Raw genomic sequence first — 9,405 nt, forward strand, 5'->3', positions numbered from 1 at the left:
GCGCCTCGAAGACTTTAGGCGCGATGACAAGAGGGCCACGTCTCCCAAGAGGGACCACGGCAAAGGTGGGGGAGACCGACGCTTCAAGAAACGGGGCTCGCCCAAGTCTAGTGATGATGAGCACAGCGATGAGGAGAGACGCCCACGCCATGATAAGGGCAAGGACCATGGAGAGAGGTCCAAGGTTAGTGGCAAATGGGAGCGCCGCGATAAGGGCAAGTGGGAGCCGAAGTGCTACTTGTGCGAAGGGCCGCACATATTGCGACACTGCCCCAACAAGAAGACCATGAGCGCCCTTGTGAAGGATAAGGGCAAGGGCAAGGTGGATGATACGGGCAGCGACGAAGACAGGTGCATAGGGGCTATGCAGATGCTGAGTGGCATGGCGCATGACACCAAGAAAAAGGGTAAGGTGAAGAAAGTAGCTGGGGTGCGCTATGTGGATGCGCAGGTTGGTGGCAAAGCCGTGCAAGCGTTGGTGGACACGGGCGCCACACACAACTTCATTACCCCAGAGGAGGCGCAACGACTTGGCTTGGAGATGCGCAAGACGGAGGGATGGATCAAGGCCGTCAACTCCGAGGAGGCACGCGTGAGTAGAGTGTGCAAAGAGGTGGAGCTATGCTTGCAAGGATGGAAGGGCAAGGCCGACTTCCAAGTTGCGGAGATGGACGACCATGACATGGTGCTGGGGCTGGAGTTCATGGACAGGAACAACGTCGCGCCACTACCATGCCTTGGTACGTTGATGATACTTGGAGGCGAGGAAGGCAAGGCCGCATGCATGGTGCCGCTCGTGGGCAGGAAGGAGAGTCCAGAGGTGGCAGTCAACACGATGGAGCTCGTGAGGACTTCACATCTCCCGAAGGGCGCTCGTACGTTTGGGCCAAGGACATATGCGCAAGTGCTGATGACCTGCGAGAGGCTGGGTCAGTTGAAGAAACCGTGACGAGGGCGTCACGGAAATGGGTGGGGGAGAATGTCACGCCCCGCCTATGGAGGTTGTGCCACGCAGGCGACACGCAGACGCTGAGGAGGACGCTGCATGGCAACTGCATGGCAAGTGGAGTTTCTAGAGTCTTCCGGAATAGTCTAGAGTTATGTGGAAGATTCTAGATATGTGTAGAAATGTGTAGAAATGTGTAGAAGTGTGTGGAAGGTTCTAGAGTTCTCCAGAGTTGTGTGGAGTAGTATGGAGAATTCTAGAATGTTGTAGATACTAGTAGATAAGTATGGAAGTGTGAAGAAGGTGGGAGAAGATTCTAGATAATCAATCTCCACCATCGGTTAAAATGCATCCTAGCCGTCCATTGGGGATGGGGATGCCTATAAATAGAGGTAGGACTTCATTTTGTGGACAACAAGTCCTGGAGTGAGTCTTGAGAGCCTTGTAGAGAGCTTGAATGTTAGCCTTGTACAAAGCATTCTTTGAAGTAATAGAAGTGTTCTTTCCTTGCCAACTTAAGTGCCTTAGTGTGTGTGAGTGTGCAAGCCAAGTGAGGAGAGGGCGAGGGCAACTACAACACTAGTAAGCGCACGAGGGGAGTGTGTTGGCTAAGGTTTGCACGGGAGTTTGGCTGACCAAGAACTTGCGAGAGTGAAAGCAACGTCTTGGTGCCGCACGGGAGCAGCTAGAGTGGTGCTGAAACTCTAAGCCCGTGACATAAGGCTTTATTGAGTTAAGTTCATGATCCCCAATTAAATGGTCCAAGCTTTTTTACGTTTTGCCCACGAATCATCAATTGCAACTTGTAGCCAGGCCATCTGAGGAAGGAGAGGGGTTTGCTCACAAAATTAATACCCAAAAAAAAAACTTTTCAATGCGAAAGCATGAGGGGCATGACGATTGTAAATTCCTCTATCTGAAAACAATTCATGCATCCTAGTGATATCCTAAGGCCTCCACATACCCGCAACTTCCAGTTGTCATTTAAGTCTTGGAGCTAGTCAGTAAAATTTAGAGGTATGAGTTTGCCTTTCAACTAAAAATACTAGCTCCTTCGTATAGACATAAAGATTAACAAGGTATCCAAAAAGACACTGAAAATGAAGTGAACTGATTGCTCTAGTTATTCCCAAGCTCAATCAAGGTCGAGAGTAAGCATAACCCACTTTTATCCTACTGTATTTTTGTATGCATCCTTGCATTTTGGTATAATTTTTCTCCCCTTGTATGTTCTAAAGTGCATTTGAAATAATTCTCAGCCAAGTTCTTATCAGAAATTTCACTTGTCAAGAAAAAGTGAAGAAGGAATAAAAGTAAAGGACAAAAATCTTCTCAAAGATAATACCTAATAAAACCAACAAAGAAGACCAATGAAAGCTGAAAGAAAATATGGCAATGGGGGTAATAATAACAATTGAAGATTTCCAGTATTCTGGGTTCATGCCTGGCTACTTGGCTAGGAATTAGCCTTAGCAGTTAGCACTTCCAATATGAGCATTTAACTAGGATTTGATTATAAGGAAACAAGATGTCCCTCTCCCACAATATTTGCTGAAGCTTCCAACTTCTTCTCTACACTTAAGCTATGTCTCCTGGACTCAGCTACACGTATTGAGTGTAGGTATGTGTCCTCAAACAAATAGTAAAGCATAAGATTGTCAAAGTTTTCTCCTAATAAAAATTAGAATAATACTTGAGATTGGAATAAAAAGCAAGTAATTTATCAATACTAAATATTTTATAACATTTTTTTCCCTAGTTAAATATTTTATAACATCTCAACTCAACAAACCAACTCTATTTTCAACTATTAAAGTTGGCTATATGAATCCAATTTTCAAATTCCATTTTGTCCATGTATTCCATTACTTTATAAACCAAATAACAGATATTAACTGAGTTAAAACTATTTTCCACAAGCAAAAATAGTCATAGAAAAAAGTTATGCAGTAAACAAAACCATTAATCTACTACTAAAAGAGCCATGGGTTTAAAAGAACTCCTAGATACCCAAACATGCTCACTGTACTTGTTATATTGAGTAATACATTACTAAATTTCAGTTCAAGCAGCCACTTAGTACAAATAAAAATATAGGTGTGTACCCATTCATTCCTCCTAGCAAACTTGATTACAGAGACCATAATTGGTAAAGCCATTCTTTAACATTATTAAGTTTCAGCATGAAGCTAAAAACTTTACTAATTAGCCATCAAAGGCAAGCATGTAAAACAGCCCCAGCATAATCATGAGTTCATGAGGTATGGGTACACAAGTATATGACAAAGGCGTAACCTAAAAACCCAGTTACTTTGTGCTTTATGGTTAAAGTCGATTAAGAATTAAATACCTCCAGTTATACTCATAAAAAAAATAAAATAAAATAAAAAGTTAATTAATTAATTAAGCAACTACAGTTACAAGGCACATTTCTAGATTCTCAAAATCAAACCTCTTAATCCTCCCATTAAGTGGTCTGCTGAAAACTAATTCTCAGCTAGCCACAAAAAACAAAATCATCAAAGTTAGCAAGAACCAATCATAAAAGAAAATTTTATGATTCTTCACAATTTTAAAAGAGAAATGCATATATATAATTGTAAGAATAATAACCTTGCCTTTCTGTATTTTCTTCCGTATCCTTTACCTTCTCCTTAGCACCCTGATTTACTTTATCTTCAGCTTGTTCAAGACTAAAGTTCAACCCAAATTTACCAATTAGTCTTTCAAATCCTGCAAAGGGAGATCCTATTTCAGTTATTAACTTCAAAAATATTTATAACTAAAATTCATAAAATAAAATAAAAATTATATAAAAAAGATCATAAAAAATATGAAGGAACCAAAGCTCCGCTCGGTTCATTTATAAGCTTAAAGCCTTATTAACCAAGCTCGAGTCAAGTTCGAGCTTTTTGAAAATTTACCGAGCCTAACCAAGTCCACCAGAGCCCGAACACCAATCTAAAATGTTGGAAAAAATCTTTTTTTTTTTAAGTGAAAAAGAAAGTTACTTAACTGGGACGGCTCAAACCTTAAGAGGTAGGCGGTTGGCTAAAGCTCCAAAAAAAAATTCACTTTCATATAGTATATAATCTTTCTAAAAAATTTATTTCCTTTCAATAAAAAAACTTAAATAGTGGGCCAAAATATTTCTATACTTTTCTCAATTATAAAAATCCCAATATTTCCATATATTAGTCTCCTTGATACAAGTATAGCAAGACGTACCTCTAGTTAAACTCGATGCTTAGAATTATTTTTTATGGAGCATTCAAATGGAATCATTCTCACTTAGATGATCAACTGAGCCTCATTGAGTCATTGCCATATTTTCTATTTTCCTTGAGTTTAATTGCACTTATTTTGTAATTGAGGTGCTCTTTCTACCTTACTTATATTCAAGTTTATTAGTGAAGTGTACTGCTACAACTGTAATATGTTGAAACTTGAAAATAAAGTCAACTTATTGTTTGTGTTTCCAACCTGAATCAACAGCATATATCACCAAGTCAAAGACAAAGAAAACGATCAACCAATCTATTCATCAATCTACCACAACAGATGCATTTTTTTTTTTTTAAATATTGAACATAGTAAAGTAACACCATAGTTAGGGTGAAAAAATTAGCACCATATAGCTTAACTGATATTCTGTCAAGTGCTTTGAAAAACTAAGCATATTCTGATTTTTACTAACAAAATCGGAACCTAGCAGCAGCTTTGTCTATGGTGATGAAGAAGTCATTTATCACCCTTGTAAGCTCAAACAAGTCCTATTATCAAAGTGATTGCGGATGAAGGTTATCACAAAAATCTAAACAACATCAGAACATGAAACATAAAAAAAAGGATCATAATTGGAATTCAAAGAAAATATAATCAAAATCATATATATGTATGTATTGTACAGTAAAGGATGAGCATCATGAAGTTAATTTACATTCATCCTAGTTTATTCCCTATGATCACAAGCTAAAGGATGAACATTATGGAGCAAAATAGTAAACAAAGTTTAAATACACATAGTGGCAAAATAAGTGCAACTGTCTTGTGACACACACAGTGAGAGCGACAAAGAGAGAGAGAGAGAGAGAGAGAGAGTTAACTTATAATTTCATCCTACCATCACCCTGTTTCTTCCTCTGGTTCCTATTTGATCTCCAACTTCACTCTCATGATCATAATTTATGCTCTTCAAACATAAAATGTTGAGTATTACAGTTACATTAAGGTCTCTTTTAACTCTTAAATTGTTTCCATTGGATATATGTAAAGTTAATGCACAAGCTCCACAATAGGGCACCTTAAGAATACAACTGCCCATGCCAAAGACTAGTATATCAGATCTAAAAAAAAAAAAAAAAAAAGAGAGACAACACCCAAATTTATTCTAAGAGAAAATGCCCAAATTTAGTCTAATCTTTCCCAAAAGAAACGAGGGTGCAGATTGTTCAACAAAACAGAGATAGATATATGTGTGTGGGTGTGTGGAGATAGAGAGAGATGCTACCATGATTGTTGCCGGCGAGAGGACAGAGTTGAGAGGTGAAGTTGGCCGCTAGGTTTCCTGAGAGCCATCTTTAAAAAAAATAAATAAATAAAAAATAAAAATAAAAAAAGAGTTAAATCTTCTAATAAATACACAAACATAAAGAAGGAAAAAAACAGTGTATATGGAAACAAAAAGTAAAATAGGGGAATCGAACTAGGTGAGGGCCACCAATCAAACTGGGGTATGTTAAGGTTTCAATCGAACCACTGAATGCCTCAAGATTACACTTGATTTTAGTTTGCAAAACAAGAATTACAGACCTTGATTAGTTGATTTAGAAAAAAAATTAAAACAAAACCCATACATACAAGTTAGCGGTTGCAGAGAGAGATGGGGGCAAGCTAGAGAGTTGAGAGACAGCGGGCCAGCGGCTGAAGCTTGCGAACGGCGAACCCGAACTGGAACAGTGGGCGATGGAGGTTTTGATTTTTTGAACAATCTGAGATGATATGCCGATATGGGTTTTGATATAGGTAATAGGTTTTCAACTTTTGAATCTTGCAGACAGATAGATAAACTGAAATATATGGGTTTTGAACTTCTGATTCTTGTAGATTTTGTAGTTTGCAGTTGCAGAGAGAGGGGGCCCGAAGTTCAGTGAGAACGAGAATAGACATGGAGGCGATTGGGGGGCGGCTGAAATGATTTAACCTAAAAATATATTGCACCCGTTTGGTAGAAGGGGTTTAAGATATTTCACCTGTTTAGTTCTCCTTTTCCAATTAGTGCTGGCGCCCAAAGTTGGGCGGGAGTTCGAATTTTTTTTTTAGAATTTTAGCACAAAATAGGAAGTTTGTGTTTATTTATTTATTTATTATTATTAAAAATCTATCTTTCAAAATAAATAAATTCATTCTTCAATTTAATGAAAAAATATCAGTCTATTTATAAAACAACATAACAAATTTTTTATATTTATTTTTCTTCATTGTAATTTTAAATTATCTTAATTTTTAACAGCTACAATTACTCCATTATTTGTCATGCAACAATTTTAATCCAGACAAAACTTATGAAATACAACCCAAACTTAATCTCTTGGTCTTTTCGAATTTTTAATTTTTATAATAATAAAAAGTTTAATTAGTTCTTTTAAAATAATCTCCCATTAATCCCATGGTAATGGATAATTCAATTGATTTTTTTATGTAGTAAAGGGTTGTGATTAAGAAAATTTTGATCATGTGACCAATAAATGAATTAGAGTATAACTTCACTTACATATTAATAGTCCGGTAATTCTAATGTTTTAAAAATAAATATTAATCATTGTATCCAACTACTTGATAAGTACATAATTAAGTTCACTAAAAATCATCTCGAATGATCTCGATACTAATTCAACGTGATTCATAAAATAATTTCATAATGGGTGGCGATATTCGCATTTCATTTTTCTACACTTGCATTCCGGCCCCTATTTCTTTTAAATAAAATGACAAAAAAAATCCCTAAACTCATTAATGGACCATCTTTTATTTTTAAATATCATAACTTATCCTTTATAGCATAAACTTTAACTTTTTATACCCTATTTATTTTCTTTATAACTTTTTTTTTTTTTTTTTGATCCTATCAAAAGAGATAATTATTATTATTTTTACAAGACAAAAAAGTTAGAAGTTAAATTAGTAGATGTAAAGAGTCAAAGCCTGGTACTTCAAAATTTATCGGAGGCACTAACACGGCTATCGAAACATCTGTGATAATTAATTCGGCAGATCGCGATAACTTATTTTGGGATTTTTTTTTTTTTGGGAGGGGGGTCTTGTCAAAAGAGATGGAACATAATTAGAGAAACATAAATTATTATATAGAAAAGAGTTAGAAAGATAATATAATTAATACTTTTCAAAATATATATATAATATAATTAAAAAGAAAGCTAAATTATTATTTAAGGGAAAAGTTAGAAAACTAGTATAATTAGGCAAAAAGTTAAATTTATATTTAGGGAAGAATTAGAAAGAGAATAAAATAGAAAACATAAATTTATATTATTAATAATGTATTATAAATAAAATATACATTATTAAAAATTAATAGAAAAAAGAAATAAATTTAGAGAAAATATGAATTATTATTTAGGAAAGAGTTAGAAATATAATAAAAAAAAAAAAAGGGTAAATTATTATTTGGGAAACAGACATGAAGAGAATAAAATTAGGGAAAAAGGTAAATAAATAATTTATAGTTCTATAATAGTTAGAAAGAGAATATAATAGAAAAAAGTAAATTTTTATTATTAAAAATATTTTATGAATAAAAAATAAAAAAACAATGTACTAAAACTCTATCTAATAATGTGATAATCTAATGTATTGGAATTCTTTGTACTCTTAATAATCGCATAGATTTTTTGAGCCTTTAAAATAAGTTTAATTAATTAGAGTATGAAAATTTTAATTATTTTTTAATTATTAATTATTGTATATAATTAATATATAGTTTATGTTTTCAATTTGGCCATTTGATTCTATATCCTTAAGACAGATTCGCCCCGTTATAGTGCCTACGGACTCAGTGGCGTCTATCTCCCAGGATGCAACGACCTTTCTTTCTTTGGTAACAGCACTGCAAACCGGAGAAATAGGTGAACCGACTTAATGTACTACTTTCTCCTATAGACCGGACTCAAACTCACATTATGCTCTATGTGTATACAAGTATGCAAGAAGAGAGAAGGAGGAAAAAGAAATTTCAAAATTAAGATGGAAGAGAAGTATTCTGAATTTTGGTGTATTGTTTTGCAAATGATCCCAATGGGTTTATTTATAGGCAGCAAGGTACGTGTCTTTTCGGGTGGGTGCAACCATGGGACATGATGGTTCATTCAAATAGAACCAGGTGCATCCCTTTGGATAAAACTGGTTTAATTCAAATTCAAACTGAACCACGTACGTACTGGTTCAAATAACTAGCCGCAACCCTTTAATGCACTGGTTGGACCAGTCACACTGTACCCTTTCAATGAAAAACCAATTTAAAAAAGCCCGGCCAAAAATTAAATTTAGTCCACACAGCAAACCCAATTCCGTTTAATAAAAAATTAACCGGACTTTACAATCAAGACTGGACCGGGCGAGCGGGGCGCGCGTGTGTGGTAAATGGTTTGGAACAAGAATGGATCAGATTGGAGGCAATTGGCAAGGTTAAATGATATGTCCTAAATTTTGTTTTTTAGGTGGCCCATCATCCATGGCCTATCAATTTTGAGGCCTTATAAATTTTGTTTGTAACCTTGGTTTGCTATGTTGGGTCTTTTTGTTTTACTATGGATTGGGTTGAGCTGAATGGCTGATAAGAAATTTTTTTTTTTTTGACCCTTGCTATAACTCAGGTTCGGCCATGAATAGTTCCACCTATGAGCATAAGTAATATGTTTTTACCAATTACAGTAATTAGCTAGAAATAGATTATTTGCGACTAATTATTTGTCACTAAAGTTAGTTTTTTCGAGCAGAAATAATAATTTTGATGCCAAAAGATTTACAATTTGAGACAAAATAAAGATTTGTCGCCAAAGAGTTAACAATTGGCGACAAAAACTTTTGTCTTTAAAAAAGTATCTTTTGGCAACAAACTATTTGTTACTAAATGTTAAATCTTTTGGAACAAATAATATTTTTGTTGACAAAAGATTCACAATTTGAGACAAAAAGGAGATTTGTTGCAAAAACTTAACTTTTTGCAACAAAAACTTTTGTGTCTAAAAATGTATTTTTTTGGCAACAAACTATTTGTCACTAAATGTCAAGTCTTTTGGAACAAATAATATTTTTGTTGACAAAATATTCACAATTTGAGACAAAAAAGGGATTTGTTGCAAAAAATTAACTTTTCGCAACAAAAACTTTTGTCTCTGAAAATGTATTTTTTGGCGACAAAGTATTTGTCATTAAATATT

Source organism: Cornus florida, unplaced genomic scaffold (assembly GCF_030987335.1).
Source record: "Cornus florida cultivar Cherokee Brave unplaced genomic scaffold, ASM3098733v1 CherokeeBrave_3.0.0_Hap2_Chr09, whole genome shotgun sequence".
Taxonomy (NCBI): domain Eukaryota; kingdom Viridiplantae; phylum Streptophyta; class Magnoliopsida; order Cornales; family Cornaceae; genus Cornus; species Cornus florida.